A 19,988-nucleotide genomic window follows, 5' to 3' on the forward strand; every position below is an offset into this window, starting at 1 on the left:
TATCCATGTTAGCGCGGAGGAACTCGACGAGCGCGTCTTCCTATTTGGGGTCCATGTTGGCTCCGACTGAGACCTGCTTGGAATCGTCGTCTTCCTTGAAGTTGACTTTCTTGGTCTCTATCGCGGCCTTGAAGGAGTTTTTGTGCTCGGAGATCTGCTTCTTGGTGGTCTGCATTTCAGTCGGATCCACCGCGGCTCAGTAGCCTTTCAGCTCTTCTCCAGATATCACAGACTCTGCGCAGGCGGCTTCGCCCAACTCGCACTCATGAGCCTTTTTGTAGTCTCCGGATACGGTAATCATACCCTTAGGACCCGGAATCTTGAGCTTGTTGTAGATGTAGCACGCTCTTGCGTGGAATTTGTGGTAGGTGGGCCTGCCGAAGATGACGTGGTAGGAGCTCTTGAAGGGCACAACTTCAAACGTGATCTTCTCTTCGCGGAAATTGTGAACATCGCCAAAAGCCACGGGAAGTGTGATGCTGCCGAGGGAATTCGCCTTCTTACCCGGAACCACGCCATGAAACTCAGTGTTGCTGTGTTTGAGCTGTTCCTTGGTTAGGTTCATCCGCTCTAGAGTCTCCAGGTACATGATGTTCAAGCTGGCTCCACCATCCATGAGGCACTTGGAGAAGTCATACCCATCTATGCGGGGACTTACAACCAAGGCATAGCATTCTTTTGGCACAATGGCAGGGTGATCCTCCCTATCAAATGTGCACGGGACTTCCGACCACCTGACATACTGCGGCACAGCCGGAACTGTGGCGTTCAGGATCCGGGTAGCTGACTTGGTAGCGTGGACCGTTGGGGTTCCAAGGAAAGTGTGGTAAGCCCCCACGCTCTTTTTCTCGAATGGGTTGGATTTACCTGCGGACCCTGCCTTGGGATCCAGCGAGTTATCATCCTCATCCATCGCCTCGAAACTGTCTTCCTCTTTGTCCTTGTTTTTGCCCTTGCCTCCCTTGCCGCGTGGGCGGTGCTTCCGGGCTCGCTTGTATCCTGCCTCCAGGTCGTTCTTTAGATCATTGACCCACTTGCAGTTGCGGTTGGTGTGAGTGGACTTCCCTGTAACCGGATCCAAGTGGGCCAGGCAGGGCATGTCTCTTTACTCCTCATAGGTTTGCGGGGCGCGGGATCCGCCAGCTGTAACCTCAGTGCCATGCTGCTGACCCCTGCCGGCTCCGCCTCCACGGCCACGTCCTCTTCCGCCTCCTGGACCTCCGCGTTGAAACGCCATGGCGACCATCTCGGATCCGCCACTCTTCTGGTCATCAGGGTTTTTGCGTTTATGGCTGCTGCTGCTGCCGTTATCACGGTTCTTCTTTGTTGATGTAGGGGGATTGCTGTAGCTGCGAGATCACCGCCTGCGTCATCATCGGCGGCAGTATGATCACTGGCAATGGAGATCATTTCATCCAAAGTCAGTTTATTTGAGTTAGCCAAACGAGTGAGCGTATGCCTCAGCAATCCTCCACTTTGCAGTCCACCAATGAAGGCGTACATGGCAGTGGTGTGGTCAACATTTTCGCACTCGTTCCTGCATGCCAACCACCGTGTGAGGAAGTGTCTTGAGGATTCTCCCTTCTTCTGGATACAGGCTTGTAAGTCGCTTGCCATGGCAGGTCTTTTGTAGGTGCCTCTGAAGTGTTTCTCGAAGGCGGTCTTCAGGTCAAACCAACAAAAGATGGAATTCTTCTCGAGGTCACTGAGCCAGATCCGGGCTGGACCTACAAGGTACAACTGGAGCATGCGGCAAGCGATATTAGGGGTTCCTCCAGCAAAGGTTACTGCGTTATAGTAATCCTCAATCCAGGTATCCGGCCTTTCAGTGCCATCATAATGCTTCAGGTTTCCGGGTAGCTTGAGGTTCATCCTTGGCTTTGGTTCCTCTCGAATCATCCTGCCAAAGCACTTCGGACCGATGTAGTCGGTTCTGTATTCGTTAAGGCGTTCCCGTGCGTCGCGCGGGCCGTGGCGAGGAGATTGTGAGCGAGATCTCCGGCCGCCGCCTCCGCCTCCACCTCCGCCGCCACCGCTAGGTGATGGTGAGGGAGACCTGCGAGGGGGTCGATCCGATTTCTTGCTTCCGCCTTCAGATTCTCCTCGGCCTTCCCGGTGCTGGCTCCGGCTCCTGTGGCTGCCTTCGCCGTGGCGCTGGCTTCCTTGGTCGTTCTGGCTCCGGCGAGGTTCCGGGTCGCGCTCCTCATTCCGACTCCTCCTAGGCTCGGGCTCACGATCGTTGTTCTGGTTCGGGCGAGGTTCCGGCGTGCGCTCCCTGTTTCTGTTTCTTGGCAGCACGTTGTCGCGGATAACAATCCCACCATGCCCTGGGGGCCTGGTGTTTCCGGCTGCACTACGGCGGCGAGAGGGACGCGTGTAACCATTAGGTGGAGGAGAGGGGTTGCGGTACTTGTCCCGTCCAGAGTACATTGCATCCTTTCCCTTCCTTGGATCTGATGGAGGCGTCTTTGATGGGACGGGGATTGGATTTGGGTGTTCTCTGGCTTTCCTTCTGCGTTCCGAAGATCCGGTTCGCGATTCGTTATCACGATGGCGATCGTCGTGCGCAGTGGAGACGCAATGCTCCGGGTTAGATTCCAATCTACGCGAAGTGTCTGCCTTGCTCTGCTGCCTCATTGCTGAAGCGACGAGTGTGCGAACGTAGTCGATGTCGATCTCCTCGTTCTTTTTCTTCAAGATCTCTGCAGCCTTTGTCATATTGTCCTTTGGGGTTGCGAACGGCTGCTGCTCAGTTGGAGTTGCGAAGGTGATCCTGCGAGGAGCTATCAAGTCACGCCGGACCCTTTCGACCTCATGATGAGCTTCAACGATCTTGTCCTCCCAATGCTTTCGGAGTTCCTTGACCTTTGCCAGTCCTTCGTCCACCTCCTGCTCACGCTGGATGAAGTCTTCCACAAAAACTGCGGCGTGCTTCCTTTCCTCCAGCATGGCGGCTGCGGTGTCCTTAAACTTCTTGGCTGTGGCCAGCATCTCCAGTCTCTTAGCTTCCAATGCTTCTACGTCTTCGGGAGTGATGGGTTTGTTAAGAATATCCGAGCGATAAAATGCATCCATGCCTGCTTGTGCAACCATCTCTTCAGGTGACAGGAGGTTCTCCGAGGAAGAATCCTGGGGTCGCTCCCGCGACATTGGAGATCCTTGACGGGATGGCTGAGGATCGGATTGGGTGGCTGCTCCTTCTGATCCGGGTTCTCCCAGCGCCGCTACGGTCGCAAGTACCTGCTTAGGCTGGGCGGAATCAACTTCAGGCTGATCACCGAAACCGTACTCCCCTAGCTTGCGGTTGAACTCGTCAGTATCCATGGAAGGGGTATCTCCGGAAATTGGGCTCAGATTGCCCAAAATCGACACTTCAGCCGGATCATCACTTTCTCCGACAGGCTCAGCCTGATCCGGAACAGCGTCGTTTTCCGGTGCCTCTACCTGCTCAGGACCAGCTCCGTCTTCGTGAGGGGCAGTTCCGGCGGTATCGGCCAAGAAGTGTACGAAGTGGCACCTCTGCTTTTCTAACACCTGGGAGACCCAAGCGGATCTGCATTGGTCTTCCACCGTTATTTCCTGCTCAGGGGCGGATTGGGTGGGCTTTGAAATTTCCAGATCCGAGGCGGAATCTTCCTTGGGAAGCTCCTGCATCTCAGATAGGATCTTCGCGACTGCGTCCAGCTCTGCGGCGGTCGCGTCTGTGTTACTTACCAGTGGGTTTCAGTCGGAATCGACGGTTTCCCCGATGAAGATGTGTATGCCGCCAACTGGGACGATGGAGAGCTTGAAGGGGTTTGTCCTAGCCGGAATCCAGCACTCATCCGGAGGGACGAACGGCAGATTTCCGGCGTAAAGGACGCGCCCCACAGCGATGGTGTCGTCATAGCTTCCCATGGCGGAACCCTCCCAGTTCCGGCCTCCAGACGCCGCAGGCCCCACGGTGGGCGCCAACTGTCGTTGCCTAATCGACGGTACCTCGGAGGAGGGATCCTCACGAAGGGGAGAAGAAGTAGGGGCCATTGGGCGGAGTGCACACGCGACGGTGGTACGCGATTTACCCAGCTTCGGAACACCTGCACGATGACAGGGCCTACTGCTGCTTGTCTAGAATTATCTGGGCGCTTTCGCGATGTTACAATGAGTTGAGGTTCTGCCTCTAGGGCTCCCGGGATCCGGCTTATAAAGGGGCACGGATCTAGGGTTTACATGGAGAGTCCTACCCGGATACAGGTTTCCTAACTACGGTACAATATCTTGCCGTGTACGCCAAGGATCCGCCCTTCCATCTATGTCGTACAGGATCCGGGTCCCTTAATGGGCCTCCGTGGATCCGGGTTCCTCCTTAATGTCGGTTGGATCCGGCTCCCTGCTCCTGGGCCGGACATCTTCCGTCAGGATCAACAGCAACTGGGCCGCCCGATGGGCCACATGCCTCATCACCATCTGTGGGCCACCCGGGCTTGCCGGATCTAGGCACTGTCGATGGTACACCCATGAAGTATACCCACAACAACCCTCGTCGGAGCCCCAGCTCGCCGCCAACCCCCTGCCTCCGCCGTGACAGCAACCCCATCTCGTCGACGACGACGACGAAGCGCCACCGTCCGATCTCCATCTAATCCTACGGCTCCAGTTCGCAGGTACTGTTTCGGTGTTAATGAGAGACTGACGCCTGGGACCCACTGTCAGTTGGCCCGCAGCGCTAGTTGGGCTGGCCTGCTTCTCTCTCTCGTTTTGGCCCATTCCCTTTCCCGCCTAAAGCCCAGAATTCAAATTCGTTTATTTCTTTTGTGGTTTAAATTCAATACTGGTCCCTTGCTATAATTTGAATAGTTTCAAATCTACAAACCCAAATTGAGTGATTCAAATTTTTCTAGAATCCTTATGAAAGGATCTAACTAATCCCACTGGTTTGAACCCTAGAATTATTGTAGAATTTGAATAGCAAAAATAACAATTCAGAGACTTTTCAGTTTTCAAATAAATATTAAAAATCAACCAATTTGAATTTTGAAGTGAATCCAATTGCTATAATTCACATTTCAACCCCTCTAATTTATTATGCAAAAATATCACATGGCTTCTGTACATGATCACGGGCTAGAAGCAAAATATTGGCTATGTAGTCAATACTAGTCCATTTAAACTATTTCAAATGTTAGGATTTCAAATCTATGAGGTGTAGCACCTCACTTAAATCACTTTCCAAGTGTTATGAAGTAATGTGATGACCCATATTGCATGGTCTCATACTTGCTCACTTGTGGAACTTAAATCAAAGTAATATGTAAATCACATGAGATGATGAATCTCATTTAAATCACTTTTCTCAAATGATAAGTGTGAAGTGTTGACCTTGGTCAACATGTGATCATACATGGTTATTTGAGAAGATTAAATCTTGAGAAGATTCAATGAGAGGAAATTATTTCTCCAAAGAACTAAATACAAACCCTAATTCACATTTCAATGAGAGGAAATTATTTTCCTAATACTAAGTAAGGAAACCCTAGCCTAATTGTTGATAAATGTTAAGTAGTGATGCTAGATCATTTGTGTGAGCCATTAAGGTTAATTAAGTCTACTTAAGTGTTGTTTGGTGATTGTATCCTCGTATTCATTTATAGACGCTAGTACCGGAGACTATCAAGAGGAAGAGGTCTTCTACCAAGAGGAAGAAGAAGAAAACTTTGATCACCTCACAAATCAAGGAAAGCTATTACCAATGCAAGATAGATTAGTGCAAAGCTCTACAAGATCAAGGCACCATTACTTTTTACTTTATGATCCTATCCCAAGTTTTTACTTTACAAGCTTTATTGGATTTTATTTATCAAAGTTACTTTTTGATTTATGATTCACTTGGTTTAGTTATGGAGTAGTACAAGAGCTTCACACTTAGCCTAGAAAGCTATAAGCTACTTAGCACCTCTCATAACTAGTTGCTAGTGCTAAACCTTAAAAGTGACTACTCTAGTTGGGAGCTTGTGAAATGAAATGACTTTGAAAACCTTGGAATGATGAGTCATTCTATTGAGAGATTTTGAAGGTGAATATGAATTGTGAATGACTTGGTGAATTTTACCAAAACTGATGGTTCGGTTTGGATGCGATACCATTCCAATTCTTAAGTACCCCCACAATACCTGAATTTGGGTAAGGCTTGACTGGAAACTTATGTATTTTAGTATGGGTTCCCTCTGAACAAGCGTCATAGGTGTTATGCTGAGGCTGCCTCCATTGAAAGTGAAATGATGTGAAATGAGGTGAATGTACTACCCAAGCCCTGTGCAGTTCCCGGGTTGACGGTTTGTTTTCACCGGGAGGCCAAGCTCATGGGGAGAGGTGCCTATACTAGGGTATGTAAATGAAAGGTTAGGATTGGTAGTTCGTGTACTGCGTACGATAAATCAGGGCCAGTTACCCCTGACGAACTATTGCAATTATGGTGGCACAAGTGTACAACCTCTGTAGAGTTTAACCTATTCGAATAGCCGCGTCCGCGGTCATGGACAGTTGGAAAGGCCATACTGTTCCGTCATCAGAACTTTTCTAAAAACATGAATGGTGACTTGTGACTTGAATTGAAAGGTGACTTTTACTTTGAATCACAACTAAGTTTTGGGAATGACACTAATGTTCCCACTTGAGTTAGGCAAATGAAGAGGTTTTGATTATTAAAGTACTTATGAAATAAAACTGGATTTATGCAAATGAAACTAGAGCATAGAACCCCTTACTATAGTTGATAGTATTTTACCTTAGTATTAGTTTGCGAGTACTTTAAAGTACTCATGGCTGTGTCCCTGGCTATTCAAATGGCCAGACTATGAAGAGGAGTATCAGAACCCGGAAGAAGGACAGCAGGACGTCTACGACAACTAGGATCACTCCTGACGTCAACAGTTGCCTGTGGAATAAATGGACTACTACTACGCTACTCCCCGCTTGTTTGTGAACCGATGTCTCGTGTCAGCCTACAGGATTCCATCAACCCTAAGCCCAAATCGGAGGGCATTGCCGAGGAGTACCCTCGACAATTGGCGCCGTCTGTGGGGACCCTGTCGGCACAAGATCGGTCATCGGCAGATCCAGGCATGTCATCGGCAGCTTCATCGACACCATCATCGCCAAGTCTGGGAAGCCCGATTCGATTCGGCTCCTATGAATTCACCCCGCACAGCGACTCGTCTCGCTCGACCTTTTCTGATCTACAAGGAAACATGGAGATGACCTTCGGCAGCGTCCACTACAACGTCAACTTGGAAGGAGTCCTTCGACTGCTGGAACCACTCGCCTCCAGATCAACAGGTCCAAGCACGTTGTCATCAATCGACCTTTCGGCTGGTCTGACGGACTCAACGAACTCACCCGCGCCATCGACTCCTCGTTTGACGTCTTCCATGTCGGTTGGATCTGACAATCCCACATCTTCGGAGATGACCTCGTACTACTGCTTGAACTGCGATACCAGGCACGGGCTAGGATCAAGCGACACACCGTTCATCTGCAATGCCCAGTACTCATCGGGAGAGGGCAGTGTCGACAGCATCGTCCAAGGTGCCACCCAGAGAACGGCACACCACCAGGTTTATGTCGCCAATGACATGGGAAACACAAGGAACAGGGGAGACGGAGATCACACCCCCCGCTCCAGCAGACGAGCAAGTTTTGGAAACATCGCCAGTAACAACAACAACGATTACACCATCGCAGAGGAGGAGTGGGCAGCAGCCAAGGCAGTCGTGCTTAACAACACACCGCTCCCCGCAGGAACCTCGGTTGGAACCCTCAACGCTTATCGCTCTATATTGGAGAAAAACCGGGAGCGCCTATCGAAAGAGCAAGCCACCCTCGAGAGACACCTATCTGCTGCAGACCAATCTAGTGAACAAAAGAGAGGCTCGCGAGGAAGCGCCTCTCGAGCACTCAAGGGGTAGGCAAGCACCGATCAAGATTATCCAGACTCTCGGAAGATGACGCCAGAGAAATAACGTCGAATCTGACCAAGTCCTTTATGACCACGGACACCGCGGGCATGCCACGACCAAAAACCGTCGTGGGAGCGACCGCCAATCTCGCAGCATACCTCATCAATCAGCGCCCTGAAGGTTCTATGGCCCAAGCCCATCGAGGTGCCCTAGAAAGTCTCGCAATATTGGGAGACAACCTGGTCCCGCGGAAGGAAAAGACCACGTTACAGGCCAGCGGCTCAAAGCATCATGCGAGAGATGCTCGAGATAAAATCACCCAGAGCAGAATCGACAAAGCAAGGCGACGACACGCCGCTAGGGAGGAATATGACAGTGATTCTTCAGATGAGATCCAGGAGAACGACGGCGAGCTAAGGGGGACCGATTGTTTAAGCTACAAAATCCGTGAGGCGATGCCACCCAGAAAGTTCAAACCTACCCCTACTGACGCCACCAAATACGATGGACAGCAGGAGCCGAGGTCCTGGATAGACGACTACTTGCAGACTGTGATTCTGAACAAAGGAAATCAGATAGCAGCAATGCAATGCTTGCAGCTTTACCTGAAGGATTCAGCACGAGCTTGGTTAAGAGGCCTGCCGAAGGGTTCCATCAAATCATGGGACGACCTAGTAGACGCTTTCGTTTCCAATTTCCAAGCAACATACAAAAGGCCCGTCGGGATCGAGGAATTACGACATTGCCAGCAAAAGTAGAAGGAATCGATGCGCGCATACATCGGGAGATTCACCAAGCTCTTAAACGCTGCCGAAGATGTTTCTGTCGATAGAGCAATCGATGCCTTCAGCGATGGCATCCGACGTGAAAGCTACATGGAGGAACTCGGGCGCAAAAAGCCAAAAACCATAACCAAGTTAATGGAAATCGCCAACAGCTGGGCTGATGGCGAGGACAACGTACGAAAGCCGCGATAGCGCAGTGACGAAGAAGACGACGACCAGCCGAAGCACGACTCGGGTGGACGAAGGGATCGCCACAAAAAAAGGAAAACCCGCAGTTACGACGATAGTAACCTGGTAGCCGCAGGATACTCTGATCGATAGGACGATCGGTACGACGACGGACGAGACGATTGGCAGGACGGCAACCGGAGCAACTCTGGAAACCGCGGCAACTACAAACCACGACCACAGAGGACTCCCGAGCTACCCTTCGCCGAGCAGATCAACGCTCCCTGCTACTTGCACTCGTACGTTGATTCTAAGGACAACAAAACAAAGTCAAGCCACCTGCTCAGAGATTGTAGGCAGTTCATTGACATGCAGAAGCTCACCCAGCAGCAGCAACAGCCACCACCGCCGCCACCACCACCCCCACCGCAGCATCAGGTCCAGCAGGCTCAGCCTCACCAACCCAATGAGGCATTTCCACCACCACGTGGGCAGATGAGCATGATCCACAGGACAAGTGTTTCAAGAAGAGAAATGAAGAAGCTCACCCGAGAAATCAATCTGGCAGAAAGTATCATGGCGAACATCCCTGAGTATGTCGAATGGTCATCTCAGAACATTACGTTCAGCCGAGCAGATCACCCGATGACCATACCAAAACATGGACACGCTGCCTTAGTAGTCGAGGCACAAATCGGGGGGTTCAAGATGAGCAAAGTCTTTATGGATGGTGGAAGCGGACTAAACCTGATATTCGTCGACACAATCAAAAGTATGGGGATCACCATGAGAATGCTAGAAGAAACAGACACCTGTTTTCATGGGATTCTCCCCACTTCACCGGCGTACTCTCTTGGCAAAGTTTACCTGAACTTCGTCTTTGGCAAACCCGACAACTTCAGGAAGGAAAAGATCGAGTTTGAAGTCGTGAACTGGGAATCACAGTATCACGCTATACTCAGAAGACCAGCTTATGCCAAGTTCATGGTTGTACCACACTACGCATACCTCAAGCTGAAAAAGCCTGGGAGCAACGGGACAAACATCACAGTCTATGAAAGTTTCTCACGCTCGGACAATTGTGATCGCGACTTTCAGAGGATTGCTGCAAAGTTTGGGTTAAAACAGGAAATCACTGATGTCCCTTCCAAGTCATCGTCACGCGATAATTAGGAAGAAAAACACGTCAGGGAAACGAAGAAGAAGCCAGCCGACCTTGCTCCAGAAGCTTCGGCAGCAAAAGCTGCGGCAGTTGATGGCACAGCAGTCTTAGGAGACAGCAAGACACTGGCAATCGCTGTCGAGACCCCTAGTGAAATCAACGACGCTTCGATAACCGCTAACGTGGTGGACAAGCCAGAAGATAAGAAGAACCCTTTCCTTGCTTAAGCGGTTCAATAGTGTTTAGGTTTCCCTTTCTTTTCAACAGGGCCCTCCTTTTTTCGCCCCTTAGTCCCGTGTTTCTTTTATTAATGAGAACTTAAGTTTTGATTCCTTGAAAAGCATTGCAGTAATTCGGAGCACCCAAACCGCATCATCGTAAACCTTGCTTACGCCCCTTGGCGAACAACGGTGCAACGTAGTACGCGGCAAAAGATCGTGCTCCGAAAAAGCCTCTACGAGTGCTAAAGGATGCAAAATAAACAAGGGTGCTAACCTTTCCCTCTGCTATAGATGCCTCTACGAGCGCCGTAAATAGTAAGAGTTTGGCAATACATATAACACAACCCACGTTTGATATTTTACTTATGGAAATATCAAAGAACAACGGGCTCATCGGCAGAGTTAATGCTCCCGATATATTCGGGAGCTACTGTCAGAACATACATCGGTTGAAAGCAAAGTTGCACATACAACGGGTTTAGCAAGACCTGCAACACGAGCTGATCACTCAAACAATTTGCTGACCAACGAATACACATACGTTTAAACGGGCAATTAAGATTTGCTCCTTCAAAATTTGCCAACGGCATTGACACGGTAAAAGTACATATACATGTATCTACCGAACAAAAAGTTTCAACTATGCAATCCAAACGCTTGGATGAAGTAGTCAAATTACCTATTTACAATAAGAACTTAACCCTGAATTACTCTTGCGGAGTTTCTCTTTCTTCAGGTACCTTCGAATCCTTTTCAAGCTTGTCGACAATTATATTGGCGGGCAACACTACCTTCGGGTACAGCGTCTCCAAATCACCAACTGCATTGGTGATAGTCAGCAGATTTGCCGAAGGATAACGTGCAAGGACGAGGGCAAGTGTAAATCTGGCCCTTGCAAAAACCTGAGCTCGCACCAAGTCTCGAATTTTCTTGGTATTCCCAAATTCAGACATCAGAGTCAGCAGCGTAGGAGGGACCGCGTTCAAGGGGAACATCGTCCTCCAAATTACCCTTAGGGCTTTGTAGCACTTGTCGAAGAAATGGTGGACCTGCTGGACCTGATCTTGGAATCGTGCGACAGCCGAAGCTTTCGAGTGCTCCCTCCATAAAATCTCCTCGGCTGATGACAGCTGGGTTAATGCGTTAACGCGCTCATGAATTCGCTTGTTCTCTTCAGCACAGTTCAGAGCTATGACTAGCAAAGGAATCAACGGAAGATCAGACAATGCATTTCTGACAAAGAATAATAAGCACAAGGACCAGAGAACTTACAGTTCAAGCTTTCGGTGGCCTTATGCAGCTCAGTAAGAGCATAGCGCTCTACATCGGCTGCAATCTCGCCCTTCTTCTTGATAATGGTAGACAAGGCATAGGTATTGTGCAAGTCCTTTTCCAGCTGCGCAATCCGATCCTTCATACGCTGGACTCGATCATCTTCAGAAAGGGCACCCGAAGAATCATCGACAAACGCAGGCACTGGGAAAAACTGCAAAGAACAACGTCAAAGGCATGACGGATCGCATCGCTTCAGCATCAGAAGTAACTCCCATAGGGAGAATGCAAGTACAAATGTCATAAAAAGGGTGCACTAGCAACATTGCTAGCACGGAATTTATTACAATCACAAGTTTTGCGACAGAACATCGTTTCACATCAATTCAAAAAGAAGTTTGATAATCAAGGGGCTTGAGTCTGGGTCGATAAACTTGGGCTAGCCGATGTTTTCTTTGATGAAACAAGCTTAAGGAGCTGGCGTGCACACTTAAGAGCTGACGTTTTGAAGATGCTTAAATCAATGAACTGCCCATCTTGATCTTTCGGCAGCTCCCTAGACATCTCCTCAATATCGGTCTTGAAGCCATGACCCATCATAAGTTGAAAGGCTAGGAGGGCACCGTAGGTACGCGAAGTACGTTTGAATACCTCGATAACCTCCTTGGTGTCGACTACGAAGGCATCGATCAGCTGCCCCAGAGTCCTGTCTTGACTAATCTTGGGGAAGATCATCGAGTGCATCTGCGCCATGGCGCCTTTGCCCTTATCAAGGAGCTCCCGTGTAAGCTGGTGTGCGGCAAGAGTCATCGACACACTGTTTGCCGGAGAGTTGTTTGGAATTTTATCCAAGGCATCGATAGGGATGTCAGCGGCCCCTGCAAGGGAATGAAATGGGAAAGGTTACTATCAAAAGACCGAATTTGCAAATGATAATCGACAGGGAAACATAAAAGGAATTACCAAGCAAAGTCAAGGAAGATTGGCGAAGAAGTTCATCTTTTTCAGTCGCCCGAGCTTCGGCGACCAGCCTAGACGCTTCCTCTTCCTTCAGCTTCTCCTTCAGCCTGCCGAGTTCCTCCTTCAAGGAGTCGACTTCTTGGCGAGCTGCGGTGGCTATTTTGATTGCGCCTTCCAACTTCGAGGAAGAAGATTTAACTTCCTTCTGCAGCCGAACCTTGTCTGCTTCCAGGGAAGTAAATTGGGAGGCGAAGGCCTCCAAAGAAGATATAACGCCCCGCAGATCCTTAAGGAAAGAGGAAAAACAGATGTTTGACGATGAATCATTAATCAAGGCACATTCAGGGAAATTCGCATTGCGATCGAGAAATACTTACAGGTTTTCCTGAAGGAGGGGTCGAGGCGGCAGCAGTCGAAGGAATATCCTTCCCCCTAGAAAGGGAGGAAGCAGTCGATACCTGGGCCACGGGGGCTGCAGTAGGAGCCGAAGCTTCGGAAGCTGGGGCATCCGGCAGAACGGCGCTAGATTTGGCTTTCTTAAACGGAGGCTCAATAAAACCTTCGTCACTATGAAAGGGAATGGTTGGCAAAAGTTAAGAAAGAAAAGCGAATGATGGAAGCAGAATACAAATTCTAGGAAAAAGGCGCTTACATGTCAAAGAGATCATCTTCATCGGTAAAGCCGCCGGTTGATCTCTTCGCAGGCGAAGCTCTGGCCTCCTCCATAGCTGCATTAATAAAGGCATCATGATCAGCGTCGTCATCGCGCACTGATCCCGCTGTGTCGCAAGTATCATTGGCTGGGGGAGGAAGATCGGTGAAGATAGCTTCAGAATCTATCGGATCATCGTGTTCGTTCTTTGAGCTCATGTACTCGGCAGTATGAAAATCAACAGGGGCTGAGGAACCTTTTCCCTCGGAAGTGTCATTTGCTAAATCATGCAAGTTTTCAGAAACTACGGGGACCTGCCGAAGGAAAGAACAAATAAGAACAAAATCATGTCGACCAAGTGGAACAGAGTAATAAGAATATGGGAAGGAGAATTTACCTCTGTCAGCGGATGATCGGCATCAAGAGGTGAATAAGAAGATATCAACGGGATCGAGTCTTCCTTACTAAAGAGGGTGAGGCGACGAACTTCGTCAAGTAGCTCCTTTTCCGATAGTTCGGCGATGTTTATCCTGGTTTCATCCTTTGGACCCGAATACAACCACATCGGACGAACCCTGGCCATGACTGGCTGGACTCGACGTTTCAAGAACACCGCGGCCACCTCTGTGCCGATCATGGTTTGGCCATCGGCTTCTTTGATCCGAAGGAATTTGGCAAATAACTCATCGGCTGATGTCCTTTCGTCGGGAGAGAGGATGTTCTTCCAAGAATGCTTAGGCTTGGCTTCAAGGACGTCGGCAAAGCAAGGAAGCTGGGACTCGGTTGTTGGGGAATCCTTAACATAAAACCATTTCAGTCTCCATCCTTGCAAGGATTCTCTCATTAGGAAACTGAAATAGTTGACTTCTGAACGGACAACAAACCCCACTCTCCCAATGACAAAAGATCCATTGCTACTGCTGTATCTCTTTACGAAGAAAATTTTCTTCCACAACCCAAAGTGAGGCTCGATGCCCAAGAACGCCTCGCAAAGGGTAATGAACACAGCAACGTGGAGGATTGAGTTAGGGGTGAGTTTCCACAGTTGGATTTCATAAGTCCGCAGAAGACGATGAAGGAACTCGTGAGCAGGAAGCGAGAGACCCCGATACAAGAACGACAGGAACATCACGGTAAAACCAGCAGGAGGATTGGGCCGAGAGATCGCACCTGGGAGAATCACATTCCCCTCATCGGAGGAGATTAGCCCAAGGCTTCGGGCCATCTTCTCATCACGCTTTGTGATGGAGGACGCTAGCCAATCTCCGGGTTTGGCTGTGGCTACCGAGCTTGGCGGCGCTGGCGGCGCCGGAGCTGGGGGAGGAGCATCTGGAGCGCTCCTCTTCGAAAGATTCGAGGAGGCCTTGGCGGCGGCGTGATACGTCTCAAACGTATCTATAATTTCTTATGTTCCCTGCTACTTTTATGATGATACTCACATGTTTTATACACACTTTATGTCATTTATATGCATTTTCCGGCACTAACCTATTGACGAGATGCCGAAGAGTCAGTTGCTGTTTTCTGCTGTTTTTGGTTTCAGAAATCCTACAAAGGAAATATTCTCGGAATTGGACGAAATCAACGCGCAGGGTCTTATTTTCCATGAAGCTTCCAGAAGACCGAAGGGGATACGAAATGGGGCGACGAGGCTCCGCCACCATAGGGCCACGCGGCCTAAGGGGGGACCGCGCCGCCCTATGGGGTGGGCCTCTCGCGCTGCCTCCAACCCTGCCCTTCCGCCTACTTATAGCCTTCGTCGCGAAAACCCCTGTACCGAGAGCCACGATACGGAAAACCTTCCAGAGACGCCGCCGCCAATCCCATCTCGGGGGATTCAGGAGATCGCCTTCGGCACCCTGCCGGAGAGGTGAATCATCTCCCGGAGGACTCTTCATCACCATGATCGCCTCCGGACTGATGTGTGAGTAGTTCACCCCTGGACTATGGGTCCATAGCAGTAGCTAGATGGTTGTCTTCTCCTCATGTGCTATCATTGTTCGATATTGTGAGCTGCCTATCATGATCAAGATCATCTATTTGTAATGCTGCATGTTGCGTTTGTTGGGATCCGATGAATATGGAATACTATGTCAAGTTGATTATCAATCTATCATATATGTGTTGTTTATGATCTTGCATGCTCTCCGTTGCTAGTAGAGGCTCTGGCCAAGTTGATACTTGTGACTCCAAGAAGGAGTATTTATGCTCGATAGTGGGTTCATGCCTCCATTGAATGCAGGACGTGTGACAGAAAGTTCTAAGGTTGTGGATGTGCTGTTGCCACTAGGGATAAAACATCGATGCTTTGTCTAAGGATATTTGTGTTGATTACATTACGCACCATACTTAATGCAATTTTTTGTTGTTTGCAACTTAATACTGGAAAGGGTGCGGATGCTAACCCGAAGGTGGACTTTTTAGGCATAGATGCATGCTGCATAGCGGTCTATGTACTTTGTCCTAATGCCCAATTGAATCTCACTCTACTCATCATGATATGTATGTGCATTGTTATTCCCTATCTATTTGTCAATTGCCCAACTGTAATTTGTTCACCCAACATGCTTTATCTTATTGGAGAGACACCACTAGTGAACTGTGGACCCCGGTCCATTCTTTTACATCTGAAATACAATCTACTGCAAACATTGTTCTTTACTGTTCTTCGCATACAAACATCATTTTCCACACCATACATTTAATCCTTTATTACAGCAAGCCTGTGAGATTGACAACCTCACTGTTAAGTTGGGGCAAAGTATTTGGATTGTGTTGTGCAGGTTCCACGTTGGCGCCGGAATCCCTGGTGTTGCGCCGCACTACACTCCATCACCAACAACCTTCATGTGCTCCTTGACTCCTACTGGTTCGATAACCTTGGTTTCTTACTGAGGGAAAACTTGCTGTTGTACGCATCACACCTTCCTCTTGGGGTTCCCAACGGGCGTGTGTTTTACGCGTCAACAAGCTCTTTTTCTGGCGCCGTTGCCGGGGAGATCAAGACACGCTGCAAGGGGAGTCTCTCACTTCCAATCTCTTTACTTTGTTTTTGTCTTGCTTTACTTTATTTTATTTAATGCTTTGTTTGCTTTCTTATATCAAAATACAAAAAAATTAGTTACTTGCTTTACTTTACTGTCTTGTTTGCGTTCTCTATATCAAAAACACAAAAAAATTAGTTACTTGCATTTACTTTATCTAGTTTGCTTTATTTACTATTGCTAAAATGAGTAATCCTGAAGTTGAAGTTCGTTCGTTTAAGCAACAAGGGGGAGAATGTTTAAAAGATGCTTGGTATAGAATTAGTGATGCTCATAATAGGTGCACTAAGAAACACTCCACTATTATCCTACTCAGGAATTTTTATGTTGGTATCTCTAACTGGAATAGGTATGTTCTTGATACTCTCGCGGGAGGTAATTTCCTAGGCACTCCTGCTTTAGAAGCTAGTTGCATTATTGAGAGTCTAGTTGGAATACCACCTGTTAATGAAGTTAAAATTGAAATCTCTCTTGAAGATGTCATGAAAAAGTTGGAGACCATAGAGCAAAATCTTCCAAGTATTAATACTAAATTGGGAATATTACTTAATAGCACTGATAAACTTGATAAATCTCTAGGTGGAATTAATGAGAGAATTGCCATCTTAGAAACTTGTGCTACTCATGATAATCAAACCCATTGGATTAGTGAACTTGAAGAAGCTATGGGAACCTTGGGTTCAACTTTTTCTTCTCATAAGTTTAAGGAGAAAGCTTATGTGGGTAAGGAGCAAAAGTTCATGTATGTCTCTAAGGTGCCTAAGCCAAAAAACTATTATAGGCCTAAAATTGACAAAGTCCTTAGTACCACTATAGATAATGGAACATCTAAGATACCTATTGTAGAGTCTTATAATGCTTGCAATATGTTCTTATGTAAGTTTTGCTGTACCGGTTCATACTTGTGGTTGCTTCAAACAACCTTGCTAGCCTAAGCCTTGTATTGAGAGGGATTACTTCTCGTGCATCCAAAATCCTTGAGCCAAAAACTATGCCATTTGTGTCCACCATACCTACCTACTACATGGTATTTCTCTGCCATTCCAAAGTAAATTGCTTGAGTGCTACCTTTAAAATTTCATTCTTTGTCTTTGCAATATATATCTCATGGGAAGAATAGCTTAAAAACTATTGTGGTATTGAATATGTACTTATGTATTTTATTTCTTATAAGTTGCTTGTTGAGCGGTAACCATGTTCCTGGGGACGCCATCAACTGTTTTACATTTGTTGAATATCATGTGAGTTGCTATGCATGTTCGTCTTGTCTGAAGTAAGGGAGATTTATCATGATCAAATGGTTTGAGTATGCATATTGTTAGAGAAGAACATTGGGCCGCTAACTAATGCCATGATCCATGGTGGAAGTTTCAGTTTCGACATCAATCCTCAATCTCATGTGAGAATATTATCTGTTGTTGAATGCTTATGCATTAAAGAGGAGTCCATTATCTGTTGTCTATGTTGTCCCGGTATGGATGTCTAAGTTGAGAATAATCAAAAGCGAGAAATCCAATGCGAGCTTTCTCCTTAGACCTTTGTACAGGCGGCATAGAGGTACCCCTTTGTGACACTTGGTTGAAACATATGTTATGCAATGATAATCCATGTAAATCCAAGCTAATTAGGACAAGGTGCGGGCACTATTGGTAATCTATGCATGAGGCTTGCAACTTATAAGATATCTTATGCATAACACATATGAATTATTACTACCGTTGACAAAATTGTTTCTATGTTTTCAAAATAAAAGCTCTAGCACGAATATAGCAATCCATGCTTCCCTCTGCGAAGGGCCTTTCTTTTACTTTTATGTTGAGTCAGTTTACCTACTTCTTTCTATCTTAGAAGCAAACATTTGTGTAAACCGTGTGCATTGATTCCTACATACTTGCTTATTTGCATTCATCATATTACTTTGTGTTGACAATTATCCATGAGATAAACATGTTGAAGTTGAAAGCAACTGCTGAAACTTATATCTTACTTTGTGTTGCTTCAAAAATTTCTACTAAGAATCTATTGCTTTATGAGTTAACTCCTATGCAAGACTTACTGATGCTTGTCTTGAAAGTACTATTCATGAAAAGTCTTTGTTATATGATTCAGTTGTTTAATCATTGTCTTTACCATTGCTTTGAATCGCCGCATTCACCTCATATGCTTTACAATAGTATTGATCAAGATTATGATAGCATGTCACTTCAGAAATTATCCTTGTTATCGTTTACCTACTCGAGGTCAAGTAGGAACTAAGCTTGGGGATGCTTGATACGTCTCAAACGTATCTATAATTTCTTATGTTCTATGCTACTTTTATGATGATACTCACATGTTTTATACACACTTTATGTCATTTATATGCATTTTCCGGCACTAACCTATTGACGAGATGCCGAAGAGCCAGTTGCTGTTTTCTACTGTTTTTGGTTTCAGAAATCCTACAAAGGAAATATTCTCGGAATTGGATGAAATCAACGCCCAGGGTCTTATTTTTCCACGAAGCTTCCAGAAGACCGAAGGGGATACGAAGTGGGGCGACGAGGCGCCGCCACCATAGGGCCGCGCGACCTAAGGGGGGCCCGCGCCGCCCTATGGGGTGGGCCCCTCGCGCTGCCTCCAACCCTGCCCTTCTGCCTACTTATAGCCTTCGTCGCGAAAACCCCTGTACCGAGAGCCACAATACGGAAAACCTTCCAGAGATGCCGCCGCCGCCAATCCCATCTCGGGGGATTCAGGAGATCGCCTCCGGCACCCTGCCGGAGAGGGGAATCATCTCCCGGAGGACTCTTCATCACCATGATCGCCTCCGGACTGATGTGTGAGTAGTTCACCCCTGGACTATGGGTCCATAGCAGTAGCTAGATGGTTGTCTTCTCCTCATGTGCTATCATTGTTCGATCTTGTGAGCTGCCTATCATGATCAAGATCATCTATTTATAATGCTACATGTTGCGTTTGTTGGGATCCGATGAATATGGAATACTATGTCAAGTTGATTATCAATCTATCATATATGTGTTGTTTATGATCTTGCATGCTCTCCGTTGCTAGTAGAGGCTCTGGCCAAGTTGATACTTGTGACTCCAAGAGGGAGTATTTATGCTCGATAGTGGGTTCATGCCTCCATTGAATCTGGGACACTGACAGAAAGTTCTAAGGTTGTGGATGTGTTGTTGCCACTAGGGATAAAACATCGATGCTTTGTATAAGGATATTTGTGTTGATTACATTACGCACCATACTTAATGCAATTGTCTGTTGTTTGCAACTTAATACTGGAAGGGGTGCGGATGCTAACCCGAAGGTGGACTTTTTAGGCATAGATGCATGCTGGATAGCGGTCTATGTACTTTGTCGTAATGCCCAATTGAATCTCACTCTACTCATCCTTATATGTATGTGCATTGTTATGCCCTCTCTATTTGTCAATTGCCCAACTGTAATTTGTTCACCCAACATGCTTTATCTTATTGGAGAGACACCACTAGTGAACTGTGGACCCCGGTCCATTCTTTTACATCTGAAATACAATCTACTGCAAACATTGTTCTTTACTGTTCTTCGCATACAAACATCATTTTCCACACCATACATTTAATCCTTTGTTACAGCAAGCCGGTGAGATTGACAACCTCACTGTTAAGTTGGGGCAAAGTATTTGGATTGTGTTGTGCAGGTTCCACGTTGGCGCCGGAATCCTTGGTGTTGCGCCGCACTACACTCCATCACCAACAACCTTCACGTGCTCCTTGACTCCTACTGGTTCGATTACCTTGGTTTCTTACTG

Source organism: Lolium perenne, chromosome 6 (genome assembly GCF_019359855.2).
Source record: "Lolium perenne isolate Kyuss_39 chromosome 6, Kyuss_2.0, whole genome shotgun sequence".
Taxonomy (NCBI): domain Eukaryota; kingdom Viridiplantae; phylum Streptophyta; class Magnoliopsida; order Poales; family Poaceae; genus Lolium; species Lolium perenne.